The following is a 20,405-nucleotide window of genomic DNA, read 5'->3' as shown; positions in this document are numbered from 1 at the left end:
TGCTTGCTGGAAGCTCTGGGACGCAGAGGGTGTACCTCCGTGCCGTTAGTTCGGTACGGAGGGTCTTTTTGCCCCCTTTGCGTGGTTTTTGTAGGGTTTTGTGTTGACCGCAAAGTTACCTTTCCTATCATCACTCTGTTCAGAAAGTCGGGCCTCACTTTGCTAAATCTATTTCATCTCTACATTTGTCTTTTCATCTTAACTCACAGTCATTATATGTGGGGGCTGCCTTTTCCTTTGGGGTGTTTCTCTGAGGCAAGGTAGGCTTATTCTCTATCTTCAGGTTAGCTAGTTTCTCAGGCTGTGCCGAGTTGCATAGGGAGCGTTAGGCGCAATCCATGGCTGCCTCTAGTGTGGTTGGAGAGGATTAGGGATTGCGGTCAGCAGAGTTCCCACGTCTCAGAGCTCGTTCTATGTTTTTGGGTTATTGTCAGGACACTGTATGTGTTCTGACCTCTATGTCCATTGTGGTACTGAATTACCTTTCACAACAGTACTGGAGACCTAAAGTACTAATGATTCTCAATAGAGGGAAAAAAGAAGTTCTGAGACCATTTTTTTTTCTCTGCACTGTGTTTTGCCTTTTTTTTCCCCTAGACATTTGGGTGGTTCAGGACACAGGTGTAGCGATGGACATTAAAGGTCTGTCTTCATGTGTGCATCAGCTCACGGCAAGAGTACAAGATATTCAAGACTTTGTGGTTCAGAATTCTATGTTAGAACCGAGAATTCCTATTCCTGATTTGTTTTTTGGAGATAGAACTAAATTTCTGAGTTTAAAAAATAATTGTAAACTATTTCTGGCTTTGAAACCTCGCTCCTCTGGTGACCCAGTTCAACAAGTTAGGATCATTATTTCTTTTTTACGTGGCGACCCTCAGGACTGGGCATTTTCTCTTGCGTCAGGAGATCCTGCATTAAGTAATATCGATGCGTTTTTCCTGGCGCTCGGATTGCTGTACGATGAACCTAATTCAGTGGATCAGGCAGAGAAAAATTTGCTGGCTCTGTGTCAGGGTCAGGATGAGATAGAGGTATATTGTCAGAAATTTAGGAAGTGGTCCGTACTCACTCAATGGAATGAAGGTGCACTCGCAGCTATTTTCAGAAAAGGTCTTTCTGAAGCCCTTAAGGATGTCATGGTGGGATTTCCTATGCCTGCTGGTCTGAATGAGTGTATGTCTTTAGCCATTCAGATCGGTCGACGCTTGCGTGAGCGTAAATCTGTGCACCATTTGGCGGTATTACCTGAGCTTAAACCTGAGCCTATGCAGTGCGATAGGACTTTGACCAGAGTTGAACGGCAAGAACACAGACGTCTGAATGGGCTGTGTTTCTACTGTGGTGATTCCACTCATGCTACCTCTGATTGTCCTAAGCGCACTAAGCGGTTCGCTAGGTCTGCCACCATTGGTACGGTACAGTCAAAATTTCTTCTGTCCGTTACCTTGATCTGCTCTTTGTCATCGTATTCTGTCATGGCATTTGTGGATTCAGGCGCTGCCCTGAATTTGATGGACTTGGAGTATGCTAGGCGTTGTGGGTTTTTCTTGGAGCCCTTGCAGTGTCCTATTCCATTGAGAGAAATTGATGCTACGCCTTTGGCCAAGAATAAGCCTCAGTACTGGACCCAGCTGACCATGTGCATGGCTCCTGCACATCAGGAGGTTATTCGTTTTCTGGTGTTGCATAATCTGCATGATGTGGTCGTGTTGGGGTTGCCATGGCTACAAGTCCATAATCCAGTATTAGATTGGAAATCCATGTCTGTGTCCAGCTGGGGTTGTCAGGGGGTACATGGTGATGTCCCATTTCTGACTATTTCGTCATCCACCCCTTCTGAGGTTCCAGAGTTCTTGTCTGATTACCGGGATGTATTTGATGAGCCCAAGTCCGATACCCTACCTCCGCAAAGGGATTGTGATTGTGCAATCGATTTGATTCCTGGTAGTAAATTCCCAAAAGGTCGACTGTTTAATTTATCTGTGCCTGAGCACGCCGCTATGCGGAGTTATGTGAAGGAGTCCTTGGAGAAGGGGCATATTCGCCCGTCATCGTCGCCATTAGGAGCAGGGTTCTTTTTTGTGGCCAAGAAGGATGGTTCACTGAGACCTTGTATAGATTACCGCCTTCTTAATAAGATCACGGTTAAATTTCAGTACCCCTTGCCGTTCTTACCTGATTTGTTTGCTCGGATTAAGGGGGCTAGTTGGTTCACCACGATAGATCTTCGTGGTGCGTATAATCTTGTGCGTATTAAGTGAGACGATGAATGGAAAACTGCATTTAATACACCCGAGGGCCATTTTGAGTATCTAGTAATGCCATTCGGACTTGCCAATGCTCCATCAGTGTTTCAGTCCTTTATGCATGACATCTTCCGAGAGTACCTGGATAAATTCCTGATTGTGTACTTGGATGATATTTTGATCTTCTCGGATGATTGGGAGTCTCATGTGAAGCAGGTCAGAACGGTGTTTCAGGTCCTGCGTGCTAATTCTTTGTTTGTGAAGGGATCAAAGTGTCTCTTTGGTGTTCAGAAGGTTTCATTTTTGGGGTTCATCTTTTCCCCTTCTACTATCGAGATGGACCCTGTTAAGGTCCAAGCCATCCATGATTGGACTCAGCCGACATCTCTGAAAAGTCTGCAAAAGTTCCTGGGCTTTGCTAATTTTTATCGTCGCTTCATCTGCAATTTTTCTAGCATTGCTAAACCATTGACCGATTTGACCAAGAAGGGTGCTGATGTGGTCAATTGGTCTTCTGCTGCTGTGGAAGCTTTTCAAGAGTTGAAGCGTCGTTTTTCTTCTGCCCCTGTGTTGTGTCAACCAGATGTTTCGCTTCCGTTCCAGGTCGAGGTTGATGCTTCTGAGATTGGAGCAGGGGCTGTTTTGTCGCAGAGAAGTTCTGATTGCTCGGTGATGAAACCATGCGCCTTCTTTTCCAGGAAGTTTTCGCCTGCTGAGCGAAATCATGATGTGGGCAATCGAGAGTTGCTGGCCATGAAGTGGGCATTCGAGGAGTGGCATCATTGGCTTGAAGGAGTTAAGCATCGCGTGGTGGTCTTGACTGATCATAAGAACTTGACTTATCTCGAGTCTGCCAAGCGGTTGAATCCTAGACAGGCTCGTTGGTCGCTGTTTTTTGCCCGTTTTGACTTTGTGATTTCGTACCTTCCGGGCTCTAAAAATGTGAAGGCGGATGCTCTGTCTAGGAGTTTTGTGCCCGACTCTCCGGGTTTATCTGAGCCGGCGGGTATCCTCAAAGAGGGAGTAATTGTGTCTGCCATCTCCCCTGATTTGCGGCGGGTGCTGCAAAAATTTCAGGCTAATAAACCTGATCGTTGCCCAGCGGAGAAACTGTTTGTCCCTGATAGGTGGACGAATAAAGTTATCTCTGAGGTTCATTGTTCGGTGTTGGCTGGTCATCCTGGAATCTTTGGTACCAGAGAGTTAGTGGCTAGATCCTTTTGGTGGCCATCTCTGTCGCGGGATGTGCGTTCTTTTGTGCAGTCCTGTGGGATTTGTGCTCGGGCTAAGCCCTGCTGTTCTCGTGCCAGTGGGTTGCTTTTGCCCTTGCCGGTCCCGAAGAGGCCTTGGACACATATCTCTATGGATTTTATTTCAGATCTTCCCGTCTCTCAAAAGATGTCAGTCATTTGGGTGGTCTGTGATCGCTTCTCTAAGATGGTCCATTTGGTACCCTTGTCTAAATTACCTTCCTCCTCTGATAAGGTGCCATTGTTCTTCCAGCATGTGGTTCGTTTACATGGCATTCCAGAGAATATCGTTTCTGACAGAGGTTCCTAGTTTGTTTCGAGGTTTTGGCGAGCCTTTTGTGCTAGGATGGGCATTGACTTGTCTTTTTCCTCGGCTTTCCATCCTCAGACTAATGGCCAGACCGAACGAACCAATCAGACCTTGGAAACACATCTGAGATGCTTTGTTTCTGCTGATCAGGATGACTGGGTGTCCTTTTTGCCTTTGGCTGAGTTCGCCCTTAATAATCGGGCCAGCTCGGCTACCTTGGTTTCGCCGTTTTTCTGCAACTCTGGGTTCCATCCTCGTTTCTCTTCAGGGCAGGTTGAGTCTTCGGACTGTCCTGGTGTGGATACTGTGGTGGACAGGTTGCAGCAGATTTGGACTCATATAGTGGACAATTTGACCTTGTCCCAGGAGAAGGCTCAACGTTTCGCTAATCGCAGACGCTGTGTGGGTCCCCGACTTCGTGTTGGGGATTTGGTTTGGTTATCTTCTCGTCATATTCCTATGAAGGTTTCCTCTCCTAAGTTCAAACCTCGTTTCATTGGTCCGTATAGGATTTCTGAGGTTCTTAATCCTGTGTCTTTTCGTCTGACCCTTCCAGATTCTTTTTCCATACATAACGTATTCCATAGGTCATTGTTGCGGAGATACGTGGTACCTATGGTTCCATCTGTTGATCCTCCTGCCCCGATTTTGGTGGAGGGGGAGTTGGAGTATATTGTGGAGAAGATTTTGGATTCTCGTGTTTCAAGACGGAAACTCCAGTATTTGGTTAAGTGGAAGGGTTATGCTCAGGAAGATAATTCCTGGGTCTTTGCCTCTGATGTCCATGCTCCCGATCTTGTTCGTGCCTTTCATATGGCTCATCCTGGTCGTCCTGGGGGCTCTGGTGAGGGTTCTGTGACCCCTCCTCAAGGGGGGGGTACTGTTGTGAATTCTGTGGCAGAGCTCCCTCCTGTGGTCACAAGTGGTACTTCGGCTGATTCTCTCTGTGAGCTTCCGTTGGTGGAGGAAAGTGGTACTGCGGCTTCTGAGTTTCCTTCCTCAGGTGATGTGGTGAAGTCGTTAGGTGCTGCTCTATTTAACTCCACCTAGTGCTTTGATCCTGGCCTCCAGTCAATGTTCTAGTATTGGACCTGTTTCCTCCTGGATCGTTCCTGTGGCCTGCTGCTCTGCATAGCTAAGTTCCGCTTTGCTATTTTGTTTGCTGTTTTTTCTGTCCAGCTTGTCTATTTGTTTTTTCCTGCTTGCTGGAAGCTCTGGGACGCAGAGGGTGTATGTACCTCCGTGCCGTTAGTTCGGTATGGAGGGTCTTTTTGCCCCCTTTGCGTGGTTTTTGTAGGGTTTTGTGTTGACCGCAAAGTTACCTTTCCTATCCTCGCTCTGTTCAGAAAGTCGGGCCTCACTTTGCTAAATCTATTTCATCTCTACGTTTGTCTTTTCATCTTAACTCACAGTCATTGTATGTTGGGGCTGCCTTTTCCTTTGGGGTATTTCTCTGAGGCAAGGTAGGCTTATTTTCTATCTTCAGGTTAGCTAGTTTCTCAGGCTGTGCCGAGTTGCATAGGGAGCGTTAGGCGCAATCCACGGCTGCCTCTAGTGTGGTTGGAGAGGATTAGGGATTGCTGTCAGCAGAGTTCCCACGTCTCAGAGCTCGTTCTATGTTTTTGGGTTATTGTCAGGTCACTGTATGTGTTCTGACCTCTATGTCCATTGTGGTACTGAATTACCTTTCACAACAGACGGCCCTTAGGAAACTTACTACCAGGAATCAAATTAATAGCACAATCGCAATCCCTATGAGGAGGTAGGGCACCGGATTTGGGCTCTTCAAATACATCCCGGTAATCTGATAAAAACTCCGGGACTTCAGAAGGAGTGGAAGACGAAATTGACAACAATGGAACATCACCATGTACCCCCTGACAACCCCAGCCGGACACAGACATAGATTTTCAATCCAACACTGGATGATGGACCTGTAGCCATGGCAACCCCAAAACGACCACATCATGCAGATTATGCAACACCAAAAAGCGAATATCCTCCTGATGTGCAGGAGCCATGCACATGGTCAATTGAGTCCAGTACTGAGGCTTATTCTTGGCCAAAGGCGTAGCATCAATTCCTCTCAATGGAATAGGATACTGCAAGGGCTCCAAGAAAAAACCACAGCGCCTAGCAAACTCCAAGTCCATCAAATTCAGGCAGCGCCTGAATCCACAAATGCCATAACAGAATAGGATGACAGAGAGCAAATCAGAGTAACGGACAAAAGAAATTTAGACTGTACCGTACCAATGGTGGCAGACCTAGCGAACCGCTTAGTGCGCTTAGGACAATCAGAGATAGCATGAGTGGATTCACCACAGTAAAAACACAGCCCATTCCGACGTCTGTGTTCTTGCCGTTCAGCTCTGGTCAAAGTCCTATCACACTGCATAGGCTCAGGCCTATGCTCAGAGAATACCGCCAGATGGTGCACAGCTTTGCGCTCACGCAAGCGCCGATCGATCTGAATGGCCAAAGACATAGACTCATTCAGACCAGCAGGCGTGGGAAATCCCACCATGACATCCTTAAGGGTTTCAGAAAGACCCTTTCTGAAAATTGCCGCCAGGGCACACTCATTCCACTGAGTAAGCACAGACCACTTTCTAAACTTCTGACAGTACACCTCCGCTTCATCCTGACCCTGACACAAAGCCAGCAAGATTTTCTCTGCCTGATCCACTGAATTTGGTTCATCATAAAGCAATCCAAGCGCCAGAAAAAACGCATCAACATCACGCAATGCAGGATCTCCTGGCGCAAGGGAAAATGCCCAGTCTTGATGGTCACCACGCAACAAAGAAATAATGATTTTTACTTGTTGAACGGGGTCACCAGAGGAGCGGGGTTTCAAAGCTTGAAACAGTTTACAATTATTTTTGAAATTCAAGAACTTAGATCTATCCCCAGAAAATAAATCAGGAATAGGAATTCTAGGCTCTAACATAGGATTCTGAACCACAAAATCTTGAATGTTTTGTACCCTTGCAGTGAGATGATCCACACAAGAGGACAGACCTTGAATGTCCATATCTACACCTGTGTCCTGAACCACCCAAAGGTTTAGGGGAAAAGAAAGACAAAACACAGTGCAAAGAAAAAAAAATGGTCTCAGAACTTCTCTTATCCCTCTATTGAGATGCATTAATACTTTGGGCCAGCTGTACTGTTATGACCTGGTGGTTAGGAGCACCCGGAACGACCTGATAGTTAAACTCACACAGGACAAGCTCTGGGATGTGGGAGCTCTGCTGACTGCAGGCCCTAATCCTATCACAACAACTAGAAATAGCCGTGGAGCGTTCCTGACTCTCCCTAGACGCCTCTTCACAGCCTAAGAGCTAGCTAGCCCTAGAGATAGAAAATAAAGCCTACCTTGCCTCAGAGAAATTCCCCAAAGAAAAAGGCAGACCCCCACATATATTGACTGTGAGTAAAGATGAAAGTCACAAACGCAGAAATGAAACAGGTTTCAGCAAAGGGAGGCCAGACTTACTAAACAGACAGAGGATAGGAAAGGTATCTTTGCAGTCAGCACAAAAAACTACAAAAGACCACGCAGAGTGTGCAAAAAGACCTCCGCACCGACTAACGGTGCGGAGATGCCACTCTGCATCCCAGAGCTTCCAGCTAGCAAGACAAAATCATGATAACCAGCTGGACAAGGAAACAATGAACAAATAATAACTATCAGGAACTTAGCTTCTGCTGGAGAAGACAGGTCACCAGAAAGATCCAAGAGCGAACTGACCCAATGCAGGAACATTGACCGCTGGCATGGAGCAACGACCCGAGTGGAGTTAAATAGAGCAGCCAACGAAAGGATAAACCACGTCACCTGTGTAAGGAACCTCAGAAGCAGCAGCTCCACTCACAGCCACCAGAGGGAGCCCATGGACAGAACTCGCCGAAGTACCATTCACGACCACAGGAGGCAGTTCGACAACAGAATTCACAACACAGGTGCCAGGGAACAGCGCTTACTGTACTGCTGCTTCCCTGGCACCCGCTGTGTGGTAATTTTTACACATGCAGACACTGACATCTCCAGTACCAATTTAACGTTAGCGTTATCGCAGTGGGAAAATTTCTATTGGCGCTCTCGCGCTGACATCAGGTGAAGTGGGTTCATTGGCTGTGAGCCCCCAGGACCTTTCTGATAGCACCGGGAGTGGTGACGTCAGACAGGTCCTATGAGTTCATAGCTCTTGGAAATCCAAATAGTTACCAATATAAGGCTGCATATGAACTATATCCCCATAGAGTATACCCTTTAAACTATATACCGGTAAAGGAAGAGGGCATAAAACAGTACCAATATCAGTGTTTATATCACCCAAACTCGGACGCAATAATAATGCAATAAAATCTATGAAGCAAATGGTCTGTAATGCCCCAAATTAGGTATCTTCTTAAAAGTGAAAGTAACATTTTCTCGTAGCGTTCCCTCACCCTGACACGTGTTTCGCCGCCAGCTTCTTCCACACCCCCGGAAGAAGTTTAAAGGGTATACTCTATGGGGATAAAGTTCATATCCACCTCCCATAGGGGTGGAGCCGCATATTCATGACTGTAAATGAGCGGCCCCACGTGACCGCTCATACAGTAGAAGGTGCAGCCAGGACAGGAAGCAGCGCCAGCCAGCGAGGGAGCCAGATGAGTATTTTAAGAACAGCGGCCTGGCGCACAGGGGGTGGGAGGGGGGTGGGGACATGGATCTTTATTTTAAACACGAGAAACAAAAAAAAAAAGGAATATTCATATCTTCTCTGCAGCAAACGTTGCTGCAGAGAAGATATCAATGGCGGCTTCAGCACCAGATGCAGGGGACAGCGCTGAACTTTAGCGCTGTCTCCTGCACGGTGCGTGTGGTACCCAGTGGGCACACGGGCGGCACATGTGTGCCGCACGTGTGCCACACTGATGTGCCACAGAAACGCACGGGCACACGGACACGGATAATTCCGGTACCGATTTTTCCGGTACCGGAATTATCTGGACGTGTGGGACTGCCCTAAAACAAAGTAGAACTGCTTACATTTTTGTACCAGGATTCGCATAAGGTCACCCAAAAAGCAGTGTGAAATATTGGTGGAAAGAATGCCAAGACGCATGAAAGCTGTGATTAAAAATCATGGTTATTCCACAAAATATTGATTTCTGAACTCTTCCTGAGCTAAAACATTAGTATTGTTGTTTCTAAATGATTATGAACTGTTTTTTTTTTTTTTTTTGCATTTTTCTAGGTCTGCAAGCAAGCATTTTTTTGTTATTTTGACCATTTCTCATTTTCAGAAAATAAATACAAAATTTATTGCTTGGAACTTCGGAGACACATTGTCAGTAGTTTATAGAATAAAAGAACAATTTACATTTTACTCAAAAAGAGAAAAATCATACAAACTGAAAATTTTGCAGTGGTCTCTTAATTTTTGCCAGAGCTCTATATACAGTTAGGGCCAGAAATATTTGGACAGTGACACAAGTTTTGTTATTTTAGCTGTTTACAAAAACATGTTCAGAAATACAATTATATATGTAATATGGGCTGAAAGTGCACACTCCCAGCTGCAATATGATTATTTCCACATCCAAATCGGAGAAAGGGTTTAGGAATCATAGCTCTGTAATGCATAGCGTCCTCTTTTTCAAGGGACCAAAAGTAATTGGACAATGGACTCTAAGGGCTGCAATTAACTCTGAAGGCGTCTCCCTCGTTAACCTGCAATCAATGAAGTAGTTAAAAGGTCAGGGGTGGATTCCAGGTGTGTGGTTTTGCATTTGGAAGCTGTTGCTGTGAGCAGACAACATGCGGTCAAAGGAACTCTCAATTGAGGTGAAGCAGAACATCCTGAGGCTGAAAAAAAAGAAAAAATCCATCAGAGAGATAGCAGACATGCTTGGAGTAGCAAAATCAACAGTTGGGTACATTCTGAGAAAAAAGGAATTGACTGGTGAGCTTGGGAACTCAAAAAGGCCTGGGCGTCCACGGATGACAACAGTGGTGGATGATCGCCGCATACTTAATTTGGTGAAGAAGAACCCGTTCACAACATCAACTGAAGTCCAGAACACTCTCAGTGAAGTAGGTGTATCTGTCTCTAAGTCAACAGTAAAGAGAAGACTCCATGACAGTAAATACAAAGGGTTCACATCTAGATGCAAACCATTCATCAATACCAAAAATAGACAGGCCAGAGTTAAATTTGCAGAAAAACACCTCAAGAAGCCAGCTCAGTTCTGGAAAAGTATTCTATGGACAGATGAGACAAAGATCAACCTGTACCAGAATGATGGGAAGAAAAAAGTTTGGAGAAGAAAGGGAACGGCACATGATCCAAGGCACACCACATCCTCTGTAAAACATGGTGGAGGCAACGTGATGGCATGGGCATGCATGGCTTTCAATGGCACTGGGTCACTTGTGTTTATTGATGACATAAGAGCAGACAAGAGTAGCCGGATGAATTCTGAAGTGTACCGGGATATACTTTCAGCCCAGATTCAGCCAAATGCTGCAAAGTTGACTGGACGGCGCTTCATAGTACAGATGGACAATGACCCCAAGCATACAGCCAAAGCTACCCAGGAGTTCATGAGTGCCAAAAAGTGGAACATTCTGCAATGGCCAAGTCAATCTCCAGATCTAAACCCAATTGAGCATGCATTTCACTTGCTCAAATCCAGACTTAAGACGGAAAGACCCACAAACAAGCAAGACCTGAAGGCTGCGGCTGTAAAGGCCTGGCAAAGCATTAAGAAGGAGGAAACCCAGCGTTTGGTGATGTCCATGGGTTCCAGACTTAAGGCAGTGATTGCCTCCAAAGGATTTGCAACAAAATATTGAAAATAAAAATATTTTGTTTGGGTTATGTTTATTTGTCCAATTACTTTTGACCTCCTAAAATGTGGAGTGTTTGTAAAGAAATGTGTACAATTCCTACATTTTCTATCAGATATTTTTGTTCAACCCTTCAAATTAAACGTTACAATCTGCACTTGAATTCTGTTGTGGAGGTTTCATTTCAAATCCAATGTGGTGGCATGCAGAGCCCAACTCGCGAAAATTGTGTCACTGTCCAAATATTTCTGGCCCTAACTGTACCTCTTTGTGTGTTAAATTGGGCTTTTTGGCATATGAATTTCATATTTTTGATCTGTATCTAATTTGATGTAACAATCCCCTTTTTCCGCTTGGTGTCCCTGGATGGTATTTTGCTTTTTTAGATCCTATTTTAATTAATATTTAATAAAGCTTAATTTTAATATTTGTTGATATTGGATCTCTTCATATTCCCACAAATATTACACATATATAGCAATTTTTTGTTGTTGAATTTTGCTTAAGTGCCCTCCTTATTTTTGGACAAATTGTTTAGACAATTCTAATTAAGAAGAAATCAACCACAGGTCAGTCTAATTAGGCCGGCGTCACACTAGGTGTATGAAAATACGGTCCGTTTTTACGGCCACAATACGCAGAAATGTTCCCAAAATAGTGATCCGTATGTCATCCGTACGCAGAGTGTGGCAGCGTATTTTGCGCATGTCATCCTCCGTATGTAATCCGTATGGCATCCGTACAGCGAGATTTTCTCGCCGGCTTGCAAAACGGACATACAATGGATCCATGGGCTCAAATATTTGTTAAAACATATGTACAGTCTATATATATATATACAGGTCCTTCTCAAAAAATTAGCATATAGTGTTACATTTCATTATTTACCATAATGTAATGATTACAATTAAACTTTCATATATTATAGATTCATTATCCACCAACTGAAATTTGTCAGGTCTTTTATTGTTTTAATACTGATGATTTTGGCATACAACTCCTGATAACCCAAAAAACCTGTCTCAATAAATTAGCATATCAAGAAAAGGTTCTCTAAACGACCTATTACCCTAATCTTCTGAATCAACTAATTAACTCTAAACACATGCAAAAGATACCTGAGGCTTTTATAAACTCCCTGCCTGGTTCATTACTCAAAACCCCCATCATGGGTAAGACTAGCGACCTGACAGATGTCAAGAAGGCCATCATTGACACCCTCAAGCAAGAGGGTAAGACCCAGAAAGAAATTTCTCAACAAATAGGCTGTTCCCAGAGTGCTGTATCAAGGCACCTCAATGGTAAGTCTGTTGGAAGGAAACAATGTGGCAGAAAACGCTGTACAACGAGAAGAGGAGACCGGACCCTGAGGAAGATTGTGGAGAAGTGGAAACATCCAGAGCCACCGTGCACAGGCGTGTGCAGGAAATGGGCTACAGGTGCCGCATTCCCCAGGTAAAGCCACTTTTGAACCATAAACAGCGGCAGAGGCGCCTGACCTGGGCTACAGAGAAGCAGCACTGGACTGTTGCTAAGTGGTCCCAAGTACTTTTTTCTGATGAAAGCAAATTTTGCATGTCATTCGGAAATCAAGGTGCCAGAGTCTGGAGGAAGACTGGGGAGAAGGAAATGCCAAAATGCCTGAAGTCCAGTGTCAAGTACCCACAGTCAGTGATGGTGTGGGGTGCCATGTCAGCTGCTGGTGTTGGTCCACTGTGTTTCATCAAGGGCAGGGTCAATGCAGCTAGCTATCAGGAGATTTTGGAGCACTTCATGCTTCCATCGGCTGAAATGCTTTATGGAGATGAAGATTTCATTTTTCAGCACGACCTGGCACCTGCTCACAGTGCCAAAACTGGTAAATGGTTTACTGACCATGGTATTACTGTGCTCAATTGGCCTGCCAACTCTCCTGACCTGAACCCCATAGAGAATCTGTGGGATATTGTGAAGAGAAAGTTGAGAGACGCAAGACCCAACACTCTGGATGAGCTTAAGGCCGCTATTGAAGCATCCTGGGCCTCCATAACATCTCAGCAGTGTCACAGGCTGATTGCCTCCATGCCACGCCGCATTGAAGCAGTCATTTCTGCCAAAGGATTCCCGACCAAGTATTGAGTGCATAACTGAACATTATTATTTGATGGTTTTTTTGTTTGTTATTAAAAAACACTTTTATTTGATTGGATGGGTGAAATATGCTAATTTATTGAGACAGGTTTTTTGGGTTATCAGGAGTTGTATGCCAAAATCATCAGTATTAAAACAATAAAAGACCTGACAAATTTCAGTTGGTGGATAATGAATCTATAATATATGAAAGTTTAATTGTAATCATTACATTATGGTAAATAATGAAATTTAACACTATATGCTATTTTTTTGAGAAGGACCTGTATATATATATATATATATATATATATATATATATATATATATATATATATACTCGAGTTTAAGCCGACCCGAGTATAACCCGACCCCCCTAATTTTGCCACAAAAAACTGGGAAAACTTATTGACTCGAGTATAAGCCTAGGGTGGAAATGCAGCAGCTACCGGTGAATTTCAAAAATAAAAATAGATCATTATTTCCCCATAGCTGTGCCATATAGTGCTCTGCACCGTTCATACTGCCCCATAGCTGTACCATATAGTGCTCTGCACCGTTCATACTGCCCCATAGCTGTGCCATATAGTGCTCTGCACCGTTCATACTGCCCCATAGCTGTGCCATATAGTGCTCTGCACTAGGGTTGAGCGACTTTTACTTTTATAGGATCGGGTCGGGTTTCACGAAACCCAACTTTTTCAAAAGTCGGGTCGAGTGAAATCGGCCGATCCTATAAAAAAGTCGGGGTCGGAGTCGGCCGAAACTCGAAACCCAATGCAGTGCATTGGGTTTCCAATGGTTCCCAGGGTCTGAAGGAGAGGAAACTCTCCTTCAGGCCCTGCGATTCATATTTAAGTGTAAAATAAAGAATTAAAATAAAAAATATCGCTATACTCACCCTCGGACACGCCCTGGTACTAACCGAGAACCTTCCTTCCTTCGAATCAGCGCTTGCAGGACCTTGCGGTGACGTCGCGGCTTGTGATTGGTCGCGTGACCGCCCATGTGACCGCTCGCGCGACCAATCACAAGCCGCGACGTCACCGCAAGGTCCTGCAAGCGCTGATTCTTAGGAAGGAAGGCTGCCGGAAAGAAGCAGGGCGCGTCCGAGGGTGAGTATATACTATTAATATCTGCCCTCAGTCACTGGCTTTACCACTCTGACGGAGAAAATGGCGCGGGAGCCCATGCCAGTTTTTTCCACGATTTAACCCTTTATTTTAACAGCTAGAATCCCCAAATTTTGCACATACACACTACTAACATTAGTAGTGAGGAATATGCAAAAAAAAGGTATATGAAAAGGTTTACTGTATGTAAACCATGTCTCATATCCTGTCGGGTTTGGGAAGGAGATAGCAAAAGCCGGCAATTGAATTATAGCTTTTCTGCTATCTAGCGCTGTATGAAATATAAATACATATATATATATATGTGTCTCACTGACACACATATATATATATATATACATATATATATATATATATATATATATATATATATATATATATATACCTATACTATGTGTAGACATTTATCTTAGCTATTCTATTCTAACCTGTCAGTGTGATTTTACTGTACACCGCACTGAATTGCCGGCTTTTCTATAGAACACCGCTGCATATTTCTCGCAAGTCACACTGTTGGTCCGTGTGTAATCCGTATTTTTTGCGCAATATGCTGACAAACGCAGCATGCTGTGATTTTCTACGGCCATACAATACCGTATAATACGGATGCGTAAAATACGGCAGATAGGAGTTGCCACATAGAAAATCATTGGTCCGTGTGCAATGCGTATTTTCTGCGCCTCTCATATGTCCGTAAAACTCGCTAGTGTGACGCCGGCCTTATTCATTAAACAGGTGTCCAGGAGACCACTGACTATAACAAGGCGTTACTTAAATAAAACACTTTCCCATTTCATGCTGTCAGCAATAGCACCACAGGGAAATGGAATGACACAAGACCAGAGAAAGAAAATAATTTATTTTCACGAGAAAGGTGAAGGTTAGAAGAAGATCAGCAATGCTTTACTTACACTGTTCTACAGCCAAATTGGTTCACAGATGAAAACAGTTGAACTTAACTAATGTTTTGGTGCTGAATACAAATATGATGCTTAAATTTGCTGTTTGGCTCTAATTTTTTAAATTCAGAGGAGGTTGTAACTACTTATGACAACTTTCATGCAGGCTTATAGAAAAATTGCATCTTTCTTATTTCATCCTCATTACTGCATTGTTAGTTGCTAGTCTATAACATCATCTAGCAATCAAAAAACAGCAATTCAGCTCCGATGACGTAATCCTAATGACAGTTGCGTCACCTACTTCTATAAATGCTCTCTGTGTAAGGTATACAGTATAAGAATTTCTTAGCTTCTTTTTTTTTTTAGAAATGCCTCATTCTTGCATTAATAAAGCGGATAATTCTTGTTACATATGAGGAGAATTCACTTTTGCGTCACAAAGGAGAAACTTGTCTACCATGATGAGGAAGGCCTACAACCTGTATTTGGGGTGCAGAATAGGAGACAAGACAAGAGTTGGGCTCCACACATAGACTGCAATAGATGTGCATCAAATCTTACCCAGTGTTTGCATGGGAAGAGGCGACCTATGCCTTTTGCAGTCCCAATGATCAAGAGAGATCCAAATGATCACATTACAAATTCCTATTTCTTCATAGTGTGCCCCCATTTGGAAAGGAGTTTCAGGTAAGGAGAGATGGACTTTATAATATCCAAACATTCCATCTGTAATACGCCCAGTACCACGTACAGAATTACCGGTTCCAAAAGTATCAGAAACAATTTCAGTTGAGTCAAGTGAAGAAGAAGAGGGTGCTTGGTGTCATGAAGCTGCTTCCTCTTATGACCTAGACTTTCTGTCAGCAAACTCAACTGAACCACATCTTTTAACACAAAGTGAACTGAATGTTCTTGATAGAGATTTGAATCTGTCCAAGAGTAAGGGTATGTGCACACGTCAGGATTTCTTGCAGAAATTTTCCTGACAAAAACCGGACATTTCTGCCAGAAATCCGCATGCGTTTTTTTCGTGTTTTTTCATGCGTTTTTGACGCGTTTTTGGTGCGTTTATTGTGCTTTTTTTCCCAAATGCATAGAATAGCGGGAAAAACCCAGAAAATTAATGAACATGCTGCTTTTCTTTACCACAATGAGTTTTTTTTCGCGGAAAAAAACGCATCATGTGCACAAAACATGCAGAATGCATTGTAAATGATAGGATGCATAATGTATGTGTTTTTAGTGAGTTTTTATATCGTTTTTACCGCGAAAAAACGCGAAAAAATCTGAACGTGTGCACATAGCCTTAGGCTCAGCTCTTCAGTTCCAGGCTACAGCAGTGGAATCTCCTAGTGGGCAATATTAGGATTTCTTTATTTGACAACGTGATAAAGATCTTGTCCAAACTGCTACGGCAGTTTAACCCCTTTCCGACATCAGGCGTAATAGAACACCGATGTCGGATTCCCTCCCTTTGATGTGGGCTCCAGCGCTGAGCCCACATCTTTTCCGGCACATGTAACTAACAGCTGTGGGAAGAATCGCAATCCACCCATGGCTGTTAACTAGTTAAATGCCGCTGTCAATCTGGCACTCCATAAATCCCGCCCATCGGTGACCCGTCACGTGATAGTGGGTCACTGATGGGTTGGCATGACAACCAGAGGTCTCCAGCAGACCTCTATGGTTGTCACTGCCGGATTGCTATGAGTGCCACCCGGAGGTCAGTGCTCATAGCAAGTGAGCAATTCTGCTACATACAAGTGATCTGATCATCGCCTGTATGTAGCAGAGCCGGTCAGATTATGGCATTTTCTAGTCTCCCATGGAGACTAATGAAGCATGCCAAAAGTAAAAAAAAAAAAAAAAAGTTTTTAAAAATGTAAAAAAAATACAAAAGTTCAAATTACCCCCCATTCGCCCTATTTAAAATGAAACAATAAAAAAAAACATACACATATTTGGTATCGCTGCTGAGCCAGCCCTATCCCCCACAACTTTAGCCAAATGACCCCCTGTTTTCAATGCCTAACTATTATTATAAAGTAAATTAAGATTGAAAAGCTTAAGAAATAAGAATTAATGTTTTTGGCATTAAAATGGGCACTGTAGGTGTTTTCTTGTCCTCCACTCACTGCCGACTTTGATTCCCCATTGACTTGCATTGGGTTTCGTGTTTCGGTCGGCCCCCGACTTTTCGAAATAATCGGCCGATTTCACCCGACCCGACGTCAGGTTTCGCGAAACCCGACTCGATCCTAAAAAAGTAAAAGTCACTCAACTCTATTTAGAATACATTGGGTCTGTTTTTAGGAAAACAGTGCGGACATCTATTTTTAACATTAATAAACCCTATTTGTTTATAACTGTTGTAACAACTGGCGTCATCAAAGAAACATCCAATTCCCTGAAAGATACAATAGTCTTGCAACAGTGCTTCCAGAGCCAGAACTAACCAATGGGCAGCTTGTGTTGGATCCATCCACAGAGCTGTGAGGAGGGGAGTATGCAATTTTTTTTATAACAACCCATGCTTAATTATTTTTGTTTGTTTTTTTAAGCCCGACACCTCCTTTAAGGGTATGTTCCCATAGGTTGCATCTTCTGCAGTGGAGAATCCTCAGCAAATTATGCATTGCAAAAATTGAAGCAGCAAGACCCGCAAAATGAAACATACAGGTCCTTCTCAAAAAATTAGCATATAGTGTTAAATTTCATTATTTACCATAATGTAATGATTACAATTAAACTTTCATATATTATAGATTCATTATCCACCAACTGAAATTTGTCAGGTCTTTTATTGTTTTAATACTGATGATTTTGGCATACAACTCCTGATAACCCAAAAAACCTGTCTCAATAAATTAGCATATTTCACCCATCCAATCAAATAAAAGTGTTTTTTAATAACAAACAAAAAAACCATCAAATAATAATGTTCAGTTATGCACTCAATACTTGGTCGGGAATCCTTTGGCAGAAATGACTGCTTCAATGCGGCGTGGCATGGAGGCAATCAGCCTGTGACACTGCTGAGATGTTATGGAGGCCCAGGATGCTTCAATAGCGGCCTTAAGCTCATCCAGAGTGTTGGGTCTTGCGTCTCTCAACTTTCTCTTCACAATATCCCACAGATTCTCTATGGGGTTCAGGTCAGGAGAGTTGGCAGGCCAATTGAGCACAGTAATACCATGGTCAGTAAACCATTTACCAGTGGTTTTGGCACTGTGAGCAGGTGCCAGGTCGTGCTGAAAAATGAAATCTTCATCTCCATAAAGCATTTCAGCCGATGGAAGCATGAAGTGCTCCAAAATCTCCTGATAGCTAGCTGCATTGACCCTGCCCTTGATGAAACACAGTGGACCAACACCAGCAGCTGACATGGCACCCCACACCATCACTGACTGTGGGTACTTGACACTGGACTTCAGGCATTTTGGCATTTCCTTCTCCCCAGTCTTCCTCCAGACTCTGGCACCTTGATTTCCGAATGACATGCAAAATTTGCTTTCATCAGAAAAAAGTACTTGGGACCACTTAGCAACAGTCCAGTGCTGCTTCTCTGTAGCCCAGGTCAGGCGCCTCTGCCCCTGTTTATGGTTCAAAAGTGGCTTTACCTGGGGAATGCGGCACCTGTAGCCCATTTCCTGCACACGCCTGTGCACGGTGGCTCTGGATGTTTCCACACCAGACTCAGTCCACTGCTTCCTCAGGTTCCCCAAGGTCTGGAATCGGTCCTTCTCCACAATCTTCCTCAGGGTCCGGTCTCCTCTTCTCGTTGTACAGCGTTTTCTGCCACATTGTTTCCTTCCAACAGACTTACCATTGAGGTGCCTTGATACAGCACTCTGGGAACAGCCTATTTGTTGAGAAATTTCTTTCTGGGTCTTACCCTCTTGCTTGAGGGTATCAATGATGGCCTTCTTGACATCTGTCAGGTCGCTAGTCTTACCCATGATGGGGGTTTTGAGTAATAAACCAGGCAGGGAGTTTATAAAAGCCTCAGGTATCTTTTGCATGTGTTTAGAGTTAATTAGTTGATTCAAAAGATTAGGGTAATAGGTCGTTTAGAGAACCTTTTCTTGATATGCTAATTTATTGAGACAGGTTTTTTGGGTTATCAGGAGTTGTATGCCAAAATCATCAGTATTAAAACAATAAAAGACCTGACAAATTTCAGTTGGTGGATAATGAATCTATAATATATGAAAGTTTAATTGTAATCATTACATTATGGTAAATAATGAAATTTAACACTATATGCTAATTTTTTGAGAAGGACCTGTATATTACTCCATTACAAGACTGTGAAGATATATTTAAAGCTATTCTATCTGTCTGTGCTTGGCTGCTGTGTGGATAACTGCCAAACATATATTATCATTTTTATTACATTGGTTTCATCTTTAGTGTTTGGTCAACTTTATTTCTGCAATCTTTAATTATTGTTCTTCTAGTTTAAATATTGAACAAAGGACGTAACTGTACACAAAACGTGTCTGGTGTGCTAGTGATCGCCAAGAAGAATGGCGCACTCACCAAAGATGCAATAGAACAGGCATTGCAAATATGTTTTCCCTACACCGTGCACAGGAAACTGACCAACTGCGCTTGTTTGTGGTTTATGACCACCGTTACTGAATTCCTTCCACATATCAGCAAGTCACACAAGCAGAAAAGGGATCCTTAAATTTGTCAATACTACGCACACATACGAGCAGTTGCCTCAGTTTGTCTTCGCTACGTACACAGGTGAATCTTTTAGAATGTCCTTTTCCGTATGTCACTTTTAAGCTCATTTGACAACGACTTGCGTCACTAGCAAGAGTTAAAAGATGGAAAAGAGGAAAATAAGATCACAACAACCACATATGGAATTCTTTTGTAAATATCTCTCACGGTGGCAAACTTGACTTAAATGCCTGATACTAAACTCTCATTCCATCAGAAATCTCATGGCCTCTCCTATTTTTCTTATTATTTTCCTTTATTTGGGCTTACCTGTGTGTGACAGCACAGATCCTGTCCAGGTGTACAGGCAATTTACGTGGAGTGGAGGTATGTGTGTATGCAGCATGCATAGCACTGAGTCACTGCAGAACACTCCACCCACCGGAGAGGCACACCTCTTTCCAGAGTACACATAGAACAAATATAAAATGCTATTAACTTTGTAAGCCCTGACAGAGTTCCCAGGAGCTTCAGGTGTCCAGTGACAGTCAACTATTTCTATGTTTTTCCTGGAGGTGATTGAACTTGAAGGCATTTCTGATTTATGAAGTTGGTCAAATTATGAAGTATAATGTTTTTGTTCTTCTCAAAGTGATGGTTTGTTAGAATTTATACCACATATCTGATCCTGTCAAGGAAGAACCTGCACCATAGGGCGTGGAGGGTACTCCGTTCGGACACGTTTTTGATGCGTTGTTGATGCGTTTTTTCTGGAGTTTTTTCCAAATGCGGGAAAAAGGCGAAAAAAACCGCAAAATTAATGAACATGCTGCTTTTTTTTACCGCGATGCGGTAAAACGCATCATGTGCACAAAAATTGCAGAATGCATTCTAAATGATAGGATGCATATGTCTGCAGTTTCTAATGCGG

At 43.3% G+C, this 20,405-nt stretch overlaps 1 protein-coding gene across 3 annotated transcripts in view; it reads right to left on the bottom strand.

Annotated features, from left to right (window-relative positions):
• SYTL1 (synaptotagmin like 1) overlaps positions 1 to 19,878 on the bottom strand; it is a 268,530-nt gene extending 248,652 nt beyond the window's left edge. For 2 of the 3 annotated variants that reach the window (XM_069756730.1, XM_069756733.1), the window contains exon 1: positions 19,805 to 19,878. The gene's annotated coding sequence lies outside the window, so the exon portion shown is untranslated. The remainder of the gene's footprint in view (positions 1 to 19,804) is intronic. The other variant, XM_069756731.1, reaches the window with a different exon arrangement.
• Positions 19,879 to 20,405: the final 527 nt, after the last annotated feature.

The sequence above is a fragment of the Ranitomeya imitator genome, chromosome 3, assembly GCF_032444005.1.
Source record: "Ranitomeya imitator isolate aRanImi1 chromosome 3, aRanImi1.pri, whole genome shotgun sequence".
In the NCBI taxonomy this organism is placed as follows: domain Eukaryota; kingdom Metazoa; phylum Chordata; class Amphibia; order Anura; family Dendrobatidae; genus Ranitomeya; species Ranitomeya imitator.
Note: the sequence above shows the minus strand (reverse complement) of the source record. Positions and strands in the feature narration are given on the sequence as shown.